Genomic DNA, 23,037 nt, shown 5'->3' on the forward strand with positions numbered 1-23,037 from the left:
CTTCCCGGAAACAGCAGGCAGGGCTCGAACCAAGCTGGGCAGGAGGGAGTACCCGTGCCAAAGTCAGTTATGAGCAGCAACTGGCGATGTTGGAGCCCAGGACAAGCACTTAGCAGGCTGAGGCCTGATGTGCTGTCAATTGGGAGGCAGCAGGACAGATTGCCATCAAAACAGCAGGGGAACAGCTGACGTTACTGAACCCCACAAACACAGGAGCTAGTGTTTTACTCTGTGAAGACGGCACTTCCGAGCAACAACTGGCTGTGTTGAAGCCCAGGGACAAGCACGGAGCAGGCTGAGGCTGCATTGAAGAAATTTTAAGATCAGTTGTAGACTTCTACTAATTTTAACCAAGCTCCACTTAGGCCTGTGGCTTCACTGATTTTCGTATTTCCCCTGTCCTCCAACCCCGCCAGTTACAGCTCCGAAGTGGCGTCTGCACAATCCACACTTGTTCCTGTGCTACAGGTGTTCAGTCCGGTCAGTTAATCCCCTGATGTGTGTCCGGCAATGTCGCCTGCTCTGTCCACATTCCCATAATGGGAATGTGGACAGAGCAGGCGACATTGCCGGACACACATCAGGGGATTAACTGACCGGACTGAACACCTGTAACACAGGAACAAGTGTGGATTGTGCAGACGCCACTTCGGAGCTGTAACTGGCAGGGTTGGAGGACAGGGGAAATACGAGAGACAGTGGAGCCACAGGCCTAATTGGAGCACGGTTAAAAATCAGTAGTGGTACGACTGTGTAGGCAGCAGGAGACTTTGCCATCTACACAGCAGGGGATCAGCTGACGTTACTGAACCCCACTGAGACACGGGAGCAAGTGTCTCTTTCCGTGTGGACGGCACTTCCGAACTACAACTGGCTGTGTTGAAGCCCAGGAAATTGGAGGGTGTAGGCAGAGGCCTACTGTATTTTGAATGAGGTGACAGCAGGAGAGACTGCCATCCACACAGCAGGGGATCAGCTGACGTTACTGAACCCCACTGAGACACGGGAGCAAGTATCTCTTTCCGTGTGGATGGCACTTCCGAACTACAACTGGCTGTGTTGAAGCCCAGGAAATTGGAGGGTGTAGGCAGAGGCCTACTGTATTTTGAATGAGGTGACAGCAGGAGAGACTGCCATCCACACAGCAGGGGATCAGCTGACGTTACTGAACCCCACTGAGACACGGGAGCAAGTATCTCTTTCCGTGTGGACGGCACTTCCGAACTACAACTGGCTGTGTTGAAGCCCAGGAAATTGGAGGGTGTAGGCAGAGGCCTACTGTATTTTGAATGAGGTGACAGCAGGAGAGACTGCCATCCACACAGCAGGGGATCAGCTGACGTTACTGAACCCCACTGAGACACGGGAGCAAGTATCTCTTTCCGTGTGGACGGCACTTCCGAACTACAACTGGCTGTGTTGAAGCCCAGGAAATTGGAGGGTGTAGGCAGAGGCCTACTGTATTTTGAATGAGGTGACAGCAGGAGAGACTGCCATCCACACAGCAGGGGATCAGCTGACGTTACTGAACCCCACTGAGACACGGGAGCAAGTATCTCTTTCCGTGTGGACGGCACTTCCGAACTACAACTGGCTGTGTTGAAGCCCAGGAAATAGGAGGGTGTAGGCAGAGGCCTACTGTATTTTGAATGAGGTGACAGCAGGAGAGACTGCCATCCACACAGCAGGGGATCAGCTGACGTTACTGAACCCCACTGAGACACGGGAGCAAGTATCTCTTTCCATGTGGACGGCACTTCCGAGCTACAACTGCCTGAGTTGAAGCCCAGGAGATAGGAGGGTGTAGGCAGAGGCCTACTGTCTTTGGAATGCGGAGACAGCAGGAGAGACTGCCATCTCCACAGCAGGGGAACAGCTGGCATTGCTGAACCCCACTAACACTTGAACGAATGTGTTTGGCTCTGTGGAGACGACACTTCTGAACACCAACTGACGCTGTTGGAGCCCAGGATTAGGCGAGGAGCAGGCTGGGGCCTGTTGTTTTTGGCAGGTGAAGGCAGCAGGAGACTTGCCATCTCCACAGCAGGGGAACAGCTGGCAGTGCTGAAACCCACTAACACTCGAACGAATGTGTTTGGCTCTGTGGAGACGACACTTCTGAACACCAACTGACGCTGTTGGAGCCCAGGATTAGGCGTGGAGCAGGCTGGGGCCTACTGGATTTTGGCAGGTGAAGGCAGCAGGAGACTTGCCATCTCCACAGCAGGGGAACAGCTGGCAGTGCTGAAACCCACTAACACTCGAACGAATGTGTTTGGCTCTGTGGAGACGACACTTCTGAACACCAACTGACGCTGTTGGAGCCCAGGATTAGGCGAGGAGCAGGCTGGGGCCTACTGGATTTTGGCAGGTGAAGGCAGCAGGAGACTTGCCATCTCCACAGCAGGGGAACAGCTGGCAGTGCTGAACCCCACTAACACTTGAACGAATGTGTTTGGCTCTGTGGAGACGACACTTCTGAACACCAACTGACGCTGTTGGAGCCCAGGATTAGGCGAGGAGCAGGCTGGGGCCTGTTGTTTTTGGCAGGTGAAGGCAGCAGGAGACTTGCCATCTCCACAGCAGGGGAACAGCTGGCAGTGCTGAAACCCACTAACACTCGAACGAATATGTTTGGCTCTGTGGAGACGACACTTCTGAACACCAACTGACGCTGTTGGAGCCCAGGATTAGGCGAGGAGCAGGCTGGGGCCTGTTGTTTTTGGCAGGTGAAGGCAGCAGGAGACTTGCCATCTCCACAGCAGGGGAACAGCTGGCAGTGCTGAAACCCACTAACACTCGAACGAATGTGTTTGGCTCTGTGGAGACGACACTTCTGAACACCAACTGACGCTGTTGGAGCCCAGGATTAGGTGTGGAGCAGGCTGGGGCCTACTGGATTTTGGCAGGTGAAGGCAGCAGGAGACTTGCCATCTCCACAGCAGGGGAACAGCTGGCAGTGCTGAAACCCACTAACACTCTAACGAATGTGTTTGGCTCTGTGGAGACGACACTTCTGAACACCAACTGACACTGTTGGAGCCCAGGATTAGGCGAGGAGCAGGCTGGGGCCTACTGGATTTTGGCAGGTGAAGGCAGCAGGAGACTTGCCATCTCCACAGCAGGGGAACAGCTGGCAGTGCTGAACCCCACTAACACTTGAACGAATGTGTTTGGCTCTGTGGAGACGACACTTCTGAACACCAACTGACGCTGTTGGAGCCCAGGATTAGGCGAGGAGCAGGCTGGGGCCTGTTGTTTTTGGCAGGTGAAGGCAGCAGGAGACTTGCCATCTCCACAGCAGGGGAACAGCTGGCAGTGCTGAAACCCACTAACACTCGAACGAATGTGTTTGGCTCTGTGGAGACGACACTTCTGAACACCAACTGACGCTGTTGGAGCCCAGGATTAGGCGAGGAGCAGGCTGGGGCCTGTTGTGTTTGGCAGGTGAAGGCAGCAGGAGACTTGCCATCTCCACAGCAGGGGAACAGCTGGCAGTGCTGAAACCCACTAACACTCGAGCGAATGTGTTTGGCTCTGTGGAGACGACACTTCTGAACACCAACTGACGCTGTTGGAGCCCAGGATTAGGCGTGGAGCAGGCTGGGGCCTACTGGATTTTGGCAGGTGAAGGCAGCAGGAGACTTGCCATCTCCACAGCAGGGGAACAGCTGGCAGTGCTGAAACCCACTAACACTCGAGCGAATGTGTTTGGCTCTGTGGAGACGACACTTCTGAACACCAACTGACGCTGTTGGAGCCCAGGATTAGGCGAGGAGCAGGCTGGGGCCTACTGGATTTTGGCAGGTGAAGGCAGCAGGAGACTTGCCATCTCCACAGCAGGGGAACAGCTGGCAGTGCTGAACCCCACTAACACTTGAACGAATGTGTTTGGCTCTGTGGAGACGACACTTCTGAACACCAACTGACGCTGTTGGAGCCCAGGATTAGGCGAGGAGCAGGCTGGGGCCTGTTGTTTTTGGCAGGTGAAGGCAGCAGGAGACTTGCCATCTCCACAGCAGGGGAACAGCTGGCAGTGCTGAAACCCACTAACACTCTAACGAATGTGATTGGCTCTGTGGAGACGACACTTCTGAACACCAACTGACACTGTTGGAGCCCAGGATTACGCATGCCGCATGCAGAGGCCAATGGGCAGCGGTTTTTATGGAGGTTGTGGACTACTACTGATTCTAACCATGCTCCACTTAGGCCTCTGGCTCCACTGTCTCTACTATTTACCCTGGCCTCCAACCCCGCCAGCTACATCTCTGAAGTGGCGTCAGCACAATCTACACTTGTTCCTGTGTTACTGGTGCTCAGTCCCGTCAGTTGATCCCCTGATGTTTGTCCGGCAAGTTCGCCAGCTCTGTCCTCATTCCCACTACTGGTTATGGGAATGTGGACAGAGCAGGAGACCTTGCCGGACACACATCAGGGGATAAACTGATGGGACTGAGCCACAGGAACACAGGAACAAGTGTAGATTGTGCTGACGCCACTTCAGAGATGTAGATGGCGGGGTTGGAGGTCAGGGGAAATAGTAGAGACAGTGGAGCCAGAGACCTAAGTTGGGCACGGTTAAAAATCAGTAGTGGTTTGAATGTTGATGGAGCTGGTGACTTTGCCGTCCACACAGCAGGGGATCAGCTGGCATTACTGAACCCCACTAACACAGGAGCTAGTGTGTTTCTCTGTGCAGACGACACATCTGAGCGACAACTGGCTGTGTTGAAGCACAGGGATTTTAGTTCAGGTGGTAGAAAAATGAACACACCAGCAGACCTGGATTCAGTTGCCAACCACTAATTTAGTCTGTAAGAGGAATGGCAAAGTCTTTGGAGATCCAGGCCTTGTTCATTTTCAGAAAAGTCAGCCGGTCAACATTATCGGAAGATAGTTGCGTGCGACGGTCTGTTAGTACACCACCTGCGGCACTAAAGACACGTTCCGATAATACACTGGCAGCAGGGCAAGCCAGCACCTCCAATGCATACTGGCTAAGCTCTGGCCATGTATCCAGCTTAGAGACCCAAAACTTGAAGGGGGAAGAGCCATCTGGGAGTACAGCGACAGGGCAAGACATCTAGTCTGACACCATCTGACGGAAGCGTTGCCTCCTGCTGACTCGAGGCGTCGCTGATGGTGTAGACAATTGTGGTGGACACACAAAACTTTGCCACATTTGGGCCATAGTGGTCTTGCCTTGTGCTGCGGCGCTGCCTCTGCTCCCTCTTTGTGCAGAGTTTCCTCCACTGCCTCGACGCACAGAGCTGCTTTTTAAAGCACTAGCAACAATGCTGTCGGGTGGAATGGAAAACATTATGGACTGCACCAGTGACTCTTCGTACTCCCGCATTTTACGCTCCCAGTTCAACGTTGGTATGAGCCTTTGTACGCTGTCCCGGTAGCGAGGATCTAGGAGGGTGTACACCCAATAATCAGCCGAGACGAGAATGTGGGCGATGCGGCGGTCGTTTCTCAGGCACTGCAGTATGAAATCAACCATGTGCTGCAGACTCCCAACTGCCAAAGAACCGCTGTCCCCTGTTTGAGGCGTGACCTCGGCCTGCTCTGCATCACCCCACCCTCGCTGTACATACTGAGTAGAGGTTTGTGTACCTCCCTCCTCTGGAGAGATGTCTTCCTCCTCCATCGACTCCTCCTCATCCTCCTCACAAAGTGTCCCCTGCCTAGGCCTTTGTGAGGAAACACGTAGCGCAGACTGTCCAGAAGCAGATGGCATTTGGGACTCCTCATCCTCCACCTCTTCCGAAACCTCATCCCTTAGTGCTTGCAGTGTTTGTTGAAGCAGGCAGATAAGGGGGACAGTCATGCTGACTAGTGCATCATCTGCACTCGCCATCCGCGTGGATTCATCGAAGGCACGCAAAACGAGGCAGATGTCCTTCATAGAGGCCCACTCAATGGTGCTGAAGTGTGAACGGCGCACAGTGTGACTTGTTTGCGCCTGATGCAGCTGGTACTCCATGACTGCTGCCTGCTGCTCACACAACCGCTCCAACATATGTAACGTTGAATTCCACCGGGTGGGTAGGTCACATATGATGCGATGTTCCGGAAGGCCAAATCGTCGCTGCAGAGCAGCGAGGAGCGATCTTGCCGTGCTGGAACGTCGCAAGTGAGCGCACTCTATGCGGACCTTGTGCAACAGTGCATCAAGATCCGGATAGTCCCTCAGAAAGCTCTGCACGACCAAGTTAAGAACATGTGCCAGACATGGGATGTGTGTGAGGTTGCCTAGGCCAAGAGCTGCCACCAGATTTCGGCCATTGTCACACACTACCAAGCCCGGCTGGAGATTCGCTGGCCCAAACCACACATCGCTCTCCAGCTTGATAGCATTCCAGAGCTCCTGCGCTGTGTGGCTTCGATTCCCCAAAGAAATTAATTTGAGTACAGCCTGTTGACGTTTGGCCACGGCTGTGCTCATATCGGTCGTAACAGGCTCCTGCTCTGCTGTTTCTGAGGAACTTGAGTAGGAGGAGGAGTCTATGTGTACAGACTGGAGTCCTGCAATCCGTGGCGTTGGAAGAACACGTACAGCGCCACTCTCCAGATCCGTACCCGGCTCCACAACATTGACCCAGTGGGCAGTGAGGGAAAGGTATCGTCCCTGTCCATGGTTACTGGTCCACGCATCGGTGGTCAGGTGGACCTTGCTACTAACGGCGTTTAGTAGCGCATGTTTTATTTTGCCCTCAACATGTTTCTGCAGGGCAGGGACGGCTCGCCTGCTGAAATAAAAGCGGCTGGGCACGTTGTATTGGGGGACTGCCAATGCCATTAAGTCCCGGAAGGTGTCAGTGTCCACCAGCCTGAATGACAGCATTTCAACTGCCAGAAGTTTGGCAATGCCAGCATTCAGAGACTGTGCTCGGGGATGGTTTGCCGAGTAAGGGCGCCTTTTATCCCATGCCTGTGCTACCGATGGCTGTGATGGATGGGAACGTGCTGCTATGGGTGTAATCTGACAGGGTCTCCGGACAACAGTGGCAGAGGTTCTTCCTTGGCGATCCTGTGAGGAAGCCGAACCAGCAGTGTGTGAGCTGGAGGAAGAGGCCCCAACACGAACTGAAGAGGTGGTAGGTGGTGCTGTACGTTGGCCTACGTCTTCAGGGTGTCTCTGCAACTCCAACTCGTGCTTGGTGCGCACATGTTTCCACATATTTGTGGTATTGAGGTTGCTGACATTTCTCCCTCTTTTGACTCTCTGATGACACAGCTTGCATTTGACAAAGCAAATGTCATCTGCAACTGTGTCATAGAATCATAGAATCATAGAATCATAGAATCGTAGAGTTGGAAGGGACCTCCTGGGCCATCTGGTCCAACCCCCTGCTCAAAGCAGGATTCGCTAAATCATCCCAGTCAGATGTCTGTCCAGCCTCTGTTTGAAGACTTCCATTGAAGGAGAACTCACCACTTCTCGTGGCAGCCTGTTCCACTCATTGATCACTCTAACTGTCAAAAAGTTTTTTCTAATATCTAATCTGTGTCTCCTCCCATTCAGTTTCATCCCATTGCTTCTAGTCTTTCCTTGTGCAAATGAGAATAAAGTTGATCCTTCTACAATGTGACAGCCCTTTAGATATTTGTAGACAGCAATTAAGTCTCCTCTCAGTCTTCTCTTTTGCAAACTAAACATTCCCAAATCCTGCAACCTTTCCTCATAAGACAGGGTTTGCAGACCGGTCACCATTCTGGTCGCTCTTTTCTGAACTTGCTCCAGTTTGTTGATGTCTTTTTTAAAATGTGGTGCCCAAAACTGGGCACAATATTCCAGATGAGGTCTGACCAAAGAGGAGTAGAGGGAAATAATGACTTCACGTGATCTAGACTGTATGCTTCTGTTAATACATCCTAGAACTGCATTTGCCTTTTTTGCTGCTGCATCACACTGTTGACTCATATTCAGTCTGTGATCTATTAGTATACCCAAGTCTTTTTCACATGTGCTGTCACTTAGCCCTATTCCTCCCATTCTATATATGCTTTTTTCATTTTTATTGCCCAGATGTAGTACTTTGCATTTCTCCCTGTTAAAAACCATTCTGTTAGTTACTGCCCACTTCTCCAGTTTATTTAAATCTTTTTGAATCCTCTCTCTCTCTTCTCTAGTATTAGCTATCCCTCCTAGCTTTGTGTCATCAGCAAATTTAATCAGTTTACCCTCAATTCCTTCATCTAAATCGTTGATAAAGATGTTGAACAATACAGGGCCCAGGACAGAGCCCTGTGGTACCCCACTTGAGACATTCTTCCAACTGGATGTGCAGCCATTTACGACCACTCTTTGGGTCCGATCACTAAGCCAGTTATGAATCCACCTAACAGTTGCCTTGTCCATTCCATACTTAGTCATTTTTTCAATAAGGATTGTATGAGAGACTTTGTCAAATGCTTTGCTGAAGTCAAGATATACTATACCTACAGCATTTCCTTGATCCACCCAATCAGTGATACCATCATAGAAGGAAATTAAGTTAGTCTGACATGACTTATTAGTTACAAACCCATGCTGACTCTGTTTGATCACTTCATTCTTATCCAGGTATTGACTTACATGTTGTTTAATAATTTGTTCAAAGGTCTTTCCTGGTATAGAAGTCAGACTCACTGGCCTATAGTTGCCTGGGTCCACCTTCTTCCCCTTTTTGAAGATAGGAACAACATTTGCTCTTCTCCAGTCTTCTGGGACTTCTCCTGTTCTCCAAGAATTTTCAAAGATTATGGAGAGTGGTTCAGAAATTTCTTCTGCTATCTCCTTCAGTACTCTGGGGTGTAATTCATCTGGACCTGGAGACTTGAATTCATTTAGGTTAGCTAAGTGTTTCCTCACTATCTTTCTGTTTATAGATATCCTGGATTCTTCTATTCCCTTAATAGGACAGTGAATAACAGTTGGTGTTACATTTCCTTTCTGAGAGAAAACAGATGCAAAATAGGAATTTAAAAGTTCAGCCTTCTCAACATCCTGTCTTACCATTTCATCATTTTCATCCTGTAAAAATCCTATAGCATCTTTGACTTTTCTTTTACTTTTGACATATCCCCAAAATCCTTTATTATTGCTTTTGACATCTCTTGCAAGCCTCAATTCATTTTCAGCTTTAGCTAATCTGATTTGTGCCCTGCAGATTCTGCAGACAGCATTATATTCTTCTTTAGATATGCCTCCCTCTTTCCATTTTATAAACATTTTTTTCTTCCTTTTTAGCATGTGCTTAAGTTCTGTGTTCACCCATCCTGGTTTCCATAAATGCTTCCTATTCTTCCCTCTTTTCGGAATTGTTAACAACTGTGCTTTGAGAATTTCATTTTTCAAGATTTCCCATCCTTCCTGGACATTTTTGTCTTTAAGGATATCCAGCCATTGGATCCCTCCAATTATCTTTCTGAATCCCTTAAAATCTGCCTTTCTGAAATCTAACCTTGACGTCTGAGTCTTCACAGGTCTTCCGCCTCTAGTTATCCAAAATTCTAAAATAGCATGGTCGCTACCTCCTAGGGTTCCAGCCACTTTTACCTCCTCAACCATTTCCTCCCTGTTTATAAGGATTAGATCCAAGGTAGCAGTTCCCCTTGTTTTCTCCCCTACCTTTTGGAAGATAAAGTTGTCAGCAAGAGAGGATAAGAATTTCCTTGACCTGTTAGTTTTGCCTGAGAGAGATTCCCAACAAATGTCTGGATAGTTGAAATCTCCCATGACAACTATGTCATATTTTTTTGAGAACTTGGCCATTTGATGCATAAAGAGTTCATCCATATCTTCAGCTTGCACAGGCGGCCTGTAGTAAATGCCTACAATGGTGTCCTTTCCATTGTTCTGTCCTTGTATTCTTACCCAAACAGTTTCCACAGAACTCCCAGTCTCTGAAGCTTCAATCTCTGTGCAGATATACGCGTTTCTAACATACAATGCAACACCTCCTCCTCGTTTATCAAGTCTGTTTCTTGCAAATAAGTTGTATCCTTCTAGTCTTGTATTCCAATCATGTGTATCGTCCCACCAAGTTTCAGTGATTCCAATGACATCATATTTCTTTTCCTGTGTTAGTAGTTCCAATTCTCCTTGTTTGTTGCCCATGCTTTGTGCATTAGTATAGAAACATTTTAGTTTGTGATTGGTTTCTCTTTCTCCAATATTTTTATTAATTAGATTCTTTCGTCTTTGTTCTTCCTTTCCACTTCTATTAGCAGAGTTCTCAATAGCATTTGTCAGGTGTATGGCTTTTTCTGGTCTTTTGCTTCCCTTCCCATGTTGTTCTAGTTTAAAGCTCTCCTTACAAGTGTAGCAAGGCGACTTCCAAATACATGCTTTCCAGTCTTCGTAAGGTGCACCCCATCTCTAGCAAGTAGTCCATCGTATAAGTAGTTCACTCCGTGATCCAGAAATCCAAATCGTTGCTGACGGCACCATCGACGTAGCCAGTTGTTCACCTGCAGAATCTTATTCCACCTCCTTGTTCCATGGCCATCCACTGGGAGGATGGAAGAGAAGACCACCTGCGCTCCCAGTTCTTTCACTTTCTTGCCTAAGTCTTCAAAGTCTCTGCAGATGGTTTCCAGGTCGTTTCTTGCGGTGTCATTTGTCCCCACATGTAGTAGCAGGAATGGGTAGTCATCTGTAGGTCTGAAGAGTCCTGATATCCTGTCAGACACATCTTTAATTTTTGCACCTGGAAGACAGCACATTTCTCTTGAAGTTATATCCGGTCTGCAGATAGCGGCCTCTATTCCTCTCAACAGGGAATCCCCCATGACCACCACTCTCCGTTTCTTCTTCACAACATTTTTCTTTCTCCATCCAGGAGGACTCTGAAGGCGTACAAGGTTGCTGTTTGTTGGCAAAGTCTTATCCTGATGTATTTCTTCATCGTTTTCCTGCGTGAGAGCCTGGTACTGGTTTCTGAGCAGTATGGGTGCTGACTGCCTCCTGATCCTCCTGCTTCTCTGGGTCACATGTCTCCATTCCTCTGTTTCTTCAGGTGCACTTCGAATTTCTTCTCTTTCTGTAACATGAAGAGATAATTCTGCTCTGTCCAAGAACTCTTCACCTTCCTTAATGATCTTCAACGTAGCTAACCTCTCTTCGAGATTTTGCAACTTTTCCTCCAACAGGGACACAAGCTTGCATTTGTGGCATGTGAAATTTGGCTTTTCCACTGGTAAGTCTGTGAACATGTAGCAAGAAATGCAGCTCACCAAATGGCTCCTGGCCTCTTCCATCTTGAGATTTCTTAAAAACGATGAAAGATGTGTCAAAAAAGGACCACGCACTGCAACTCTTGGGAGCGCCCGGTTTGCCTTTGGAATGAGGAATGCTCCTAACGGGTGCCGAAGTGGAGGGTACAGGCAACCAAGTCTTCCCCCTCCCTCTGCCTCCTGTTTTGGCCGGTAGGGGAATCTCTTCCTCCGAGCTGCTCCCACCACCTTCCTGTTCCTCACGCCATGATGGGTCAAGGACCTCATCATCTTCCCTCCCCTCTTCAAACAGCTGCTTCTCCGGGGTTGTCTCGCCAGCACCGTACGCACCAGAAAGTGGCAACTGAGTCTCGTCATCATCTGATGCGTACTGAGGTGTGCTGACCATAGGCACTGGCCCACTCGCCTCTTCAGATTCAGAGGGACAAAGAAGTTGCGCATCACTGCATACTCCCTCTTCTTCACATTCAGGAATGCTGCTTGGCTGGCCCCCTCTTTCCAAGCCAACAGATTCCGAGAACAGAAGTAGAGACTGTGATGGCTCCTGTCCATGTCTCTCTGACTGCCTGGGCACTTTGGCAGGTGGTGAAGAGACAGATGGTTGCTCTTCGGTGCTCTGACCCTGAGAGGATGCGGAAGTAATTGAAGTCGATGCGTTAGCTGCCATCCATCCTACAACGGCTTCAATTTGTTCCTCCCGCAGCAGTGGGGTACGTTGAGGTCCTACAAAGCTGCGCATAAAGGACTGTTGCCTGCTAAAACTGGGGGATGCTGATCCACTGGTGCCCGCAGCAGGCCCAGAATCCCCACGTCCTCTACCTGTAGAATCCCCACGTCCTCTCCCTGCAGAATCCCCACGTCCTCTCCCTGCTGAAACTCCACGCCCACGCCCACGCGCCTTACTCCCTGCCTTCTTCATCTTGCAAGACTGCTTAAGATAGGCAGAAAAGTACAAAGGGGGGCCTTAGTGTGCTTATTCCTGAACAGCTGGTTACAGGTACAAGAAACACTAATTTTATGAAGTGTGTGTGTGTGGACTACACTTTAATAGGAGCTGATGTGGCCTACACAAGTTCCAAATGTAGTGTTTGGTGAACTTTTTTTGTGGTTTCTTTGTTGGAAACAAACTCAAAGTATGTGAACAAAGAATTGAAACTGATAGTATCACCAACTTTTTGGAGCTATTACAATGCAGGCAGGTAACCTACAATGCAAAAGATGAGGCTCCAAAAAAATTGGGTAATACTAATCTGGCTGCGCCGGCAGGGCACAAGCCAGAAAAAAAGGCTCCTCTATCTACTCCTATATAGTGTTTGCAACCAACCAATGTTGATGGATACGGATGGATGCACACTAATAGGAGAAGAAAAAATGAGCTGCACTCAAAGACAAATATGTGTGAGGCAGTGACGCACGTTGAGCGTCCTACAACCAGACGTAGCTGCAGGACACTCTACTCAGCGTGAGCTGCACTCACACACAGTCAGAGACCTCTCAGACAGCCATCAACAGTGCAGCTAAGTGGGCACTGGCACTGACAGGCTGCAGAAAGGCTCCGCTGTGTACTCCTATATAGTGTTTGCAACCACCGTAGATGGAGACGGATGGATGCACACTAATAGAAGAAAAAATGAGCTGCACTCAAATAAAAATATGTGTGAGGCACTGACGCACGCTGAGCGTCCTACAGCCAGACGTAGCTGCAGGACACACTACTCAGCGTGAGCTGCACTCACACACAGTCAGAGACCTCTCAGACAGCCGTGAACAGTGCAGCAAAGTGGACACTAGCACTGAAAGGCTGCAGAAAGGCTCCGCTGTCTACTACTAGTGTTTGCAACCAACGTATATGGATACGGATGGAAGCACACTAGATTGAAATTATGTAAAAAATGCAGCTCAAAAAATAAAAGATGTTTGAGGCAGCAGTGATCACACTGGGTGGCCTACAGCCTGACGTGGCTGCAGGACCCACTCCACAGCGTGAGCTGCACTCACACAGCCCTTGCAGACAGCTGTGAACACTGCTGCTAGGGCAAAGAAGGCTACAGTGGTGGTTTATGTAGCCTGGGTAAAGCACTAGATGTTTGGTGGAATCGCTATTTCTAACTGTCCCTCACAGTCTTCTACAGCAGCCTGTCCCTAACTGAATTCACAGCAGAGTGACCAGAAATGGCGGCTGCGGTGGCTTTTATAGTGCATCATGACATCATTTCGGCAGCCAATCACAGCCATGCCAATAGTTAACATGCCTACATGCCTAACAGGATGTGCCCACACTTCGGAGGATTCCCATTGGCTTAATCAAAGCAAGCAGGCTCATAGCATGATGGGAACTTCCGATTCCGATTCCGGAATCCGATATGACAAAAGTATCGGAAGTCCGTATCGGAATTCCGATACCGCTAATATCGGCCGATACCCGATACTTGTGGTATCGGAATGCTCAACACTAGTCGTTTCATGTCGGGTTTTGTAATGATTTTACAGAAGCAGCAATTAATTTAGTGGCTATTCTGCTCTGTAGAACTCTATGAAATATAAATATATATATATGTGTGTCACAATGACATGTATATATATATATATATGTATTCTGTGTGTATATATCTATTCTTTCTACTCTTTTTTAAACATGTCAGTGTGATTTTACTGTCTCGTAAAATGAATTGCTGGCTTTTGTTAAAGGACACTGGGTGCGTATTTCTCGCAAGTCACACTTGTGGTCCATGTGTAATCCGATTTTTTCTCGCACTCATAGGTTTGCACTGGCGAGTGTTCAAAGAAAAAATAATGTATTCATTGGTAAAATAGCTAGGATCCAGTCACAAACCAAGGATTAGAATATTAACATGAGAGACTGGTCTAGAAATCCAATCTCCAAGTTAATCTATAAATTAGGCCTGTACACATATAAACCTGTTCACATGTGAGGGCAGCCTGGACAGCTGATGTGCTCCACTTCATATTTCCCCCTCCCTCAGGAACAAAGTACCAGACTGCAAAGTTCGATATTTCTGTGAGTTTAGTCCCTTTTATTTTATCACTGTTTTTTCATATTTGAATGTCACGTTTTATTTCCATTTTTATATCCTTTTATTGTAAGCACTGTGCCTTTTATATTAAAGCTTACAACTTTAATAAGTCTGACCTTGTTGCTCTAAAGAATCCATAGCCTTAGAGTGTGTGCTCCTGGTGATTCACTGATTCACACTGTAGGAATTGAGAAAGCGCAAATAGGATCTTATCTGATAGAGTAGGGTACAGACAATATTATAATTCCACTCACCTTATGTAGGAGAGGTAAAGTGCATGGAATTGTCAGTCAGCTGCCGCACATCCACAGGTCAAACCAGTGACCGCAAGAATATTCAGATTAATGGAGCTTTTTGTGGATTTGCTGCGCTGCTAGACATGACACAGATTCATTCGTTCATAAAAGAATTGCAGATTTATTCATAATTCCCAACGAGTTTCGAAATTAAAAAACACTTCCTCCTCAGGGGATGATATAAAGGTACAATAGCGTTCAGACCCTTTATATCATTCCCTGAGGAAAAAGTGTTTTTAACTTCGAAACTTGATGGGAATATGAATGAATCTGCAATTCTTTTATGAACTAATGAATCTGTGTCATGTCTAGCAGCGCAGTAAATCCACAAAAAGCTCCATTCATCTAAATGCTCCTGGTGATTGGCAGATAGTAGTAGTGGTACTTCCAGGACTCATCACCCGTGTGTTCGGTGAGTGGTGGCAGCGTGTATGAGCGGGCTGTGTGGTATGTGTCGGAGTGTGATTTATGCTCCCACTGCAGCATAGAATAGAGGTTGAATGCTGGACTGAGGCCGAGGAGATAAATTAACCCTTGCAGGCACAATCCCAAGTCACATGCTGAGAAGCGGGTATGTGCCAAATTGGTGGCAGCGGTGGGATATACGAATATATCCTCCCTAGTAATTCATGACAAATTGATGGCAGCGGTGGGATATACGAATATATCCTCCCTGGTAATTCATGACAAATTGGTGGCAGCGGTGGGATAGAATTTATTTATTTTAGAGCATTAGTGCATGATGTAAGCAATTACTCACTGTACTAAAGAATTGGTATATTTGCGAGGAGTGCACCAGTTCTACAAGGTTCAGCTCAGTGCTTACTTAGACATGCTTGCAAATAGTTTCCCTTCCCCATTTTTCTTTTCTGTCTTTTATTTGGCAAAGGCTGTTCATCGATATGGCAGCCCTAATTGCTGACTGTTATGTGGCTAACAGGAAGCCTGAGGTGCAGAAGCCATCGGAATTCAGCTGGAAGGGAGATAAGCCAAATGGGGACCCCTCTCCCTCTGTCGGACGGCCGATCACCAGTGCTGCCCAAGCCCACCTCGTATAGGGTCCCGGGGAATTGACATTCTTTAGGCGATACAAGCCGATGCTTCGCCTGCAACAAAGTGGGACATGTGAGCGCAGTCTGCCCTGATAGGCAGAAATGCCCAACTACAACCACAAAGCCGTCTGGGCCACCACAGTCTGTCCTCTTTGCGGCCGGCTCTGATGTGAGGACCAATGAGAACTGTCAATCTGTCAAACTGTCACTTTTGGTAACAAAGTCACCATTAAGCCCCCGTTACACACTGCGATATCGCTAGCAATATCGCTGTAAAGTCACCGATTTTGTGACGTTGCAGCGATATTGCTAGCGATATCGCTGCATGTGATACTTACCTCCGACCGGCTCCCCCCCTGGTTATCGCTGATCGCGCGAGAAGCTCCTGGATCATTTCTCGTCGGTCACTTCCTGCAGCGCTTCCTGCTGTGACGACGAGCAGCGCGTGGAGCCGGGCGGGAGGACGCAGGATCGCCATGTCTGACAGGTAAGTAGCGATCCCCGTCCCCAGCGATGTCGCTAGTGAGATCTGCCTGTGTGGCAGCTCACTAGCGACCACCTAGCGATTCACCAGCGATCCTGACCGCGTCATATCGCTGGTCGGGATCGCTGGTGAGTCGCTAGGTGTAACGGTACCCTTAGTCTCAGAGACACTGGGGCAGAGGTGATACTGGTGCATCCAGCAATGGTAACCCCTGCAGATATCATACCAGGAAAGACTATGTCTATAACCGGGATTGGAGGGGTCAGCCCTGCCATGCCCATGGCCCGTGTGTACCTGGACTGGGGAGCAGGGAAAGGACTAAGAGAAGTGGGAGTATAAGAGGCTATTCCCACCAATGTGTTGCTAGGCACAGACTTGGGGGGATGGTGTCCCACTATATCTCTCCCTTAAGGCCCAGTCTCACATAGCGAGATCGCTAGCGAGATCGCTGAAACGTCACAGGCTTTGTGATGCAACAACGACCTCACCAGTGATCTCTCTACGTGTGACACATAGCGGCAACTGGCCCCCCGCTGCGATATTGCTGATCGTGCTTGAATGTCCCAGGCCATTTTTGATCATTGGTGTCCCGCTGGCTAGCATGCATCGCATGTGTTTGACACCATAACAACAACGAGCGACCTCGTTGGCAACTCAGAACTCACGCTTATCGAGGTCTGAGTCGTCAGAATAGCTGCTGTGTGATAAGGTCCCAACGACCGCCGAGGTCATTATACGGATCGCCATATCGTTGCTGCGTCATTGAGTAGATCTGTCTGTTTGACAGCTCACTAGTGACCTTGTAGCGACGTACCAGCGATCCTAAGGCCTCTTTCACACATCAGGTTTTCGGCGTCAGGCGCGATCCGGCGCTTTTGACTAAAACCGGATCCGGCGAAATGCAATGCCGGATCCGGTTTCCCCCCCATTGACTTGCATTAGAGCCGGATCGAGCCGGATGGCCATGCGTTTCATCCGATTTTAGCCGGATCCGGTAATGTGACGCGATCCGGCATCTGGAAAAAACGGCTACTGTAACGTTTTTTGTCTCCGGCGAAAAAGCCGGACACGCCGAATCCGGCGTGTCCGGCTTTTTCATACAATGAAAGCCTATGAGCGCCGCAATGCGCCTGATCCGGCAACAGGAAACCGGATCCGGTTTCTTTGGTCTGAGCATGCTCAGTAGCTCTGCCCACAGGACATATATAAAAGCAAGACAATGGGACCCTCAGCCACACCCAACATGCCACCCAAGCCAAGAACCAGGAGCAGGAGAAGGCAGCAGACATCTGCAGCAGCAGCACCATCAGCACCACCCCAAATGGAGCAGCATGCTGAACAACGGGAGGGGAGTCCAGCAGCAGATGAGAGACGGTAATTATCAAATCCCCCATTCCTCCAAACTAGGGCTATGGAATATCAAGATATTCATTGGCCCTTTGTTTCTATTTATTCAACAGCCGCCCAATAGATGCAGCAGCAGCAATGGCAGCAGCAGAAACACCACCCACAGCCATGGAGTCTGGCCATGAGGAAGACAGCACATCTTCTGGGAGCCCTCCCTCGCATCGTCAGCGTTTGACGGTAAGTTTTTATTTCCAAAATCCATCATCTCTGTAATATATGTGTATTCATTGCCTTTTATTTCAAAACAGGAATCACAAGATGAAGAGGAGCTCCCTGAAGAAGAAGGAAGGGGTGGACAGACACTTGGAGTGGGCTCACAATTGGTAAGTTTTTTGCATCTAACGCAGAAACACAACATCACACTACACACAACACATAGAAAACAATGTTCTGCAGACCACACACAGCAAACAAATGCCTACATCCAAAGACATAACATTTTTTGTTTTCTTCTCTAGTCTTCCCAATCTGGTGCTCGGCCAAGAGGTCCTCGCAGTGCCTCCCAGGGTCGTCGGCGACAGCAACGCGGCGGTCAGCAGCGTGTAAGTATAAATATTTTTGCTTTGTTTTTTTTGCACTTTTTATTTCATTTCTTTTGTGGAGGCTAATTATGTTATTTTTGTCTTTTTCTTTAACAGCCTTCACAGCGTGCTCCCGACTCTGACGGTGAGGATGGAGGGATTGATGTGGACCGCCTCATCGATCTCGTCAGAGAAAGGGAGCCGCTCTGGAATATGGCTGACCGCCGCCACGCTGACCTGATCGTTACCCGACGACTCTGGGAGGAAATCTGTTCGCTCCTTGTGGACCGCTGGGAGGACCTCGAAGCTCGGGCCCAGATTAAAGAGCGTAAGTATATACAGTACCGGTTGCTTGATTTAAACCAGTGTTTCCCGAACTCCAGTCCTCGTGGTCCCCACGGATCATGTGTTCAGGATTTCTATTTACTTTGGAAATCCTGAAAACATGACCCCTGGGGACCATGAGGACTGGAGTTTGGGAAACACTGATGTTGTATACTAACCACTTTGTCCTTTCTCGTTTCAGGGGAGAGAATTGTGAAGCGGTGGCGGTCTGTGAGGGATCGTTTCAAGAAGGAGTTCAATAAAGAGATGCGGGCCCCGAGTGGATCTGGAGGACGCAGGAGCAAGTACAAGTACGCATGAGCCCTGTCGTTCCTCCGGGAGACAATGCTCACCAGAAGGTAAATATTACACACCACATGTGACAAAAAAATGTTTACATGTAACTTTTTTTTTTCAGCCAGGGCCATACCATGTCACTATTTTAATTGGTTTTTCTTCTCTTTATTCCACAGCACGGTGAGCAGCACTCGGGAGCCTGCACGATTGGACCCTTCTGAGGCGATCCCTGAGGAGACCGGCACCGAGGGACACTTCGACCGCCCTGGTACATCTGCACCTTCCCAGCCTTCCCACACATTCGACCCATCTGTCCCATCCACCAGCACCAGCACAGGAGCATCGTGGCCGCCTACATTACATGAAGCTGCTGGTGAGGAGATCGCTTTCCCTTTACCCCACCCTTCTGCCCCTGCCACCTCTAGTACACCTGCGGGTACTGGGCGGCAGCGGCAGAGGGGTCAGGAAAAGAGTTATGCGCCAGAGTTCTTGCATCTGAATGCATCTTTCCAGAACTGTCTAAAAGTCTTGTCAGAGCGAATCTCCGCAGGCTTTCAGCAGATCAACTCCAGCATTCTGGAGGTGAAGACACTTCTGCAAACCATGCATTCAGAAGCAAGATCTTCGCCAAACCACACCTTTTTCAGGTCTGTTGTGGAGCGCATGGCAACACTATCTCCTACCCAGCAGATGCATGTAATGCATTCGTGCCACGGTGCTCTACAGCAGGTTACCTCCCAACCTCCACCTCCCACCACTGTAGTTCCTCCACCTGCACCCCCTCCAGCCACTTTCCATCCTCCCCCTCCTATTACATCTGCACCCCCTCCAGCCACTTTCCATCCTCCCCCTCCTATTACATCTGCACCCCCTCCAGCCACTTTCCATCCTCCCCCTCCTATTACATACCAGCAACCTCCCCAGTACCAGCAACCTCCCCAGTACCAGCAACCTCCCCAGTACCAGACATCTCCCCACTTCCAGCAACCTGCCACGTACCAAACTCCTTCCCCGTACCAAACTCCTTCCCCATACAACTTTCCATCAATATCATCTGCTCCTACAGTCCCTGCCCAACCCTCCACTCTACCGCCCACCACCTCTTCTGCCTCCCACATGTCCACCCATTCTGTAGCTTTTTCCACACCATCACCTCTAACTGTTCCTTCCCCACCACGATCCCAGTCCTCTCTCCACACTCCCATTGTCGAAGTGTCCCGCAGCCCCTCCAGCAGTATTTCCACCCCACACTACACAGATTTATAATGTGTGTTTTTTAATAAAAATGGTCATTTGGTTTAAAACATTTATTAAAAAAGTTTTTTTCACTTTAAAAACATTTTACAAAAAAAAAATATTTTAAATAAAAGTTAAATTATTGTTTACACTGGTTGTCTGTCATTTCTTTCTGCGGCGAACTATGTTTAAAAAAAAGGTTAAATACAGGGTATTTCAAAGGTAAAAAAGTATTCAAAACCAGGTATATAACTGTGGGTAAATTTTAGCTTTTTGCCACAGTTGTGTTCCTGGTTGTGTTTGAAGCAAAGTATTTCACCTAAAAAGTTGTGTTTATTGTTGGTGATTTCCTAACAATGTACACAACTTTTGTTAAAAGGTGAAATACTTTGCATAAAACACAACCAGGTACACACATGTGGCCTAAAGCTATAAATAGAGACCATGACAAGATAGCCAACTTTGGTTGGCAAAGGTATATACTGTTGGTACAGAAGGTACACAAGTTTGGTTAGGGCACAAATCTTTCACACTCTGTCATCCTGCCAGTGTACTCTGCCTTGAGGTGACATAAAGTATAGTGCAAAATTGTCCCTCATTACTGAAACCGTCACAGAACTTCTAGTGGTAATGTCATGGTAATCTTGCAAGGTGGTTTCTTCAGAGGTGTCCTCAATGGAAATGGGTTCCTTGCAGATAACAAAATTGTGGAGTACCACGCACGCTTTGATCACCTCGTCCACAGTTTCTGTCTTGAGGTTGATCGCAGTCAATAGGACCCGCCATTTGGCTGTCAGAATGCCAAAGGTACATTCAACCATTCTTCTTGCTCTTGTGAGGCGGTAATTAAAAATGCATTTTGGTCTTGTCAATCCTCTGCTAGAGTACGGTTTCAAAAGGTGTTCTGACAGCTGGAAGGCTTCATCCCCTACACAGACAAATGGCATAGGTGGACCAGATGTTTGCGGCAGCGGTCTAGGTGGTGGGAACTGGAAGGTGTTTCCATACAGTTTACGCCCCATGGCAGACAGTTTGAAAACTTGAGAGTCATTGGAGCGGCCATAGGCCCCAATATCAACCGCAATAAATTTGTATTCCGCGTCAGCGATGGCCATAAGGACAATTGAAAAATATTTCTTGTAATTGAAATATTCCGATCCCGATCCAGCTGGCTTTACAATGCGGATATGTTTCCCTCCACAGCGCTCAAGCAGTTGGGAAACTGACATATCTGTTGAAACTTGTCAGCAATTTCAATCCACCTCTCTGTTGTGAGCTCTGGTAAAAACTCTTCAGCTAAGGAGTCCCACAGTGCACGGCATGTGTACTTCACAATTCCAGATATGGCGGAAATCCCGAGTCTGTACTGGAAATACAGTGACGAAAGGGATTCTCCAGTTGCAAGAAATCTGTGGGGAATTAAAAAACAATAAATTAGTTTTAAATCACAGCATTACATACCAAAACTGAGCTATAACACTTGGAGATACAAACTACCACCAACAAGATTGCAGTGAAAGTGTGCTCTGATGCGATCACATCCAATAAATGTGGCTTACCTTAAAGTCACCATCAGACGCTCTGCGGGTGAAACAGAGAAGCGGCAATAGGTGTCCGCTTTTCTTATGAGGTGTGCAATGCGCTCCACCAAGTAATCAAAATTCTCCATTTTCATCCTAACATATCCAAAAAATTTATCCGGGTTTCGTCGAAGGTCCATGCAGAGTGTAGAATAGACCCCACGCGTCATTCTCTTGGCTGTGATGGGGTGGATCCACAAACGTCGTCTACGATGCCTGATGCGCTGCTGTCTCGCTCTCTCCTTCTCCAGAACAATCACCCTCAAAGGATTCGCCTCCGCTATAAAATCCGCCAAATTCTTAAAAATATTTCCAATGACAACATCCATCTTCGCCAGTAACTTGCTCTTCTCTCCAACCTGCACTTTCTCCTCGACAACCTGTCAAAGAAGGGCTGTAGGAACACTCAATATATAGTTTTCCAGTAGCCAATCCCGTTCGGAAGGCCACAAGGGTCAATTTTAAAAACCGGATCTGGCGTAATCCGTCGAAAAACGGATAGAAAAACGGATGAACCGGATGAGACGGATCCGGTTTTGTCTGTCCGGTTTTACTAAACATTTGCCGGATCCGGCGTTCCGGCACAACGCCGGATCGCGCCTGACGCCGAAAACCTGATGTGTGAAAGTAGCCTTACCAGGTCATATCGCTGTCGGAATTGCTGGAGCGTTGCTATGTGTAATGGTACCCTTACAAGTAAATGCTACAGAGAAGGTGGAAGAAAGAAACCCACCTGAGATCCTGTGCGAGGAGGGAAAATGTACCAATGCACAGGAATGTACGTATGTGGCAGCTGTGACCCTGTGTCAGGCTGCGGCTCAGACTCAACCCCAGAGATTAGAGGAAGAGGCTCAAATAGAACTGCCAGAACAAGAGGACCATACTATGACCCCGGAGCCTCCTCACATGGCAGACCCAACAAAGCCCCTGATAACCGACACTGAAGACTCAGCTTCAGACCAGGGCCTGGCAGTCACAGTAGGCCAGGGGCTGCAGACTTACAGTCAGAGCTTCCAGGAGGCCCTGTGGACAGATGTCAGTCTGGAGAAGCTCAGATGCCTTGCAGATCAACCACCCACTGCTTCTGACAAAGAGAGAATATACTGGGAGCAGGGCAGACTGTATAAGGAGATTCTCCTTACTGATACTACAGAACCTTGGGACTGTGAAAAGCAGCTGGTCGTTCCTTATCCATTTAGGGAAAAATTATTGAGAATTGCTCATGAAATTCCTCTGGCTGTCCCTTGAAATACAAAAGACTTAAGCTCGCCTGACACATAACTTTTATTGGCCCAAGATGAGAACAGATATAGCCAACTACTGTCGATCCTGCGTAGTTTGTTAGAGAGTTGAAAAGTCTGGAGATATATAGAAAGCCCCATTCAAACTACTGCCAGTGATCGATGAGCATTTCCAGCGAATGGCTGTGGACATCATAGGGTCACTTGCAATCCCTAGCAAACCGTGATTTGAAGGATGTGGGGTTAAGGGAACGTTCTCCTTAAAATGCAAAGATATATTATATACTAGCTGAAGAGCCCGGCACTGCCCGGGCATAGTAACTAACTGTGGTTAG

General features: G+C 48.4%; 1 long non-coding RNA gene across 1 annotated transcript; it reads left to right on the forward strand.

Annotated features, from left to right (window-relative positions):
- Nucleotides 1-17,459: 17,459 nt before the first annotated feature.
- On the forward strand, nucleotides 17,460-18,035 carry LOC141058074 (uncharacterized). The gene is made up of 3 exons (XR_012222089.1): nucleotides 17,460-17,680; nucleotides 17,752-17,826; nucleotides 17,962-18,035. It is a non-coding gene; the product is annotated as an uncharacterized lncRNA (long non-coding RNA).
- The last annotated feature ends 5,002 nt before the right edge of the window (nucleotides 18,036-23,037 follow it).

This window comes from Dendrobates tinctorius, unplaced genomic scaffold (assembly GCF_039654945.1).
Source record: "Dendrobates tinctorius isolate UK_male_01 unplaced genomic scaffold, ASM3965494v1 ptg000209l, whole genome shotgun sequence".
Lineage (NCBI taxonomy): Eukaryota > Metazoa > Chordata > Amphibia > Anura > Dendrobatidae > Dendrobates > Dendrobates tinctorius.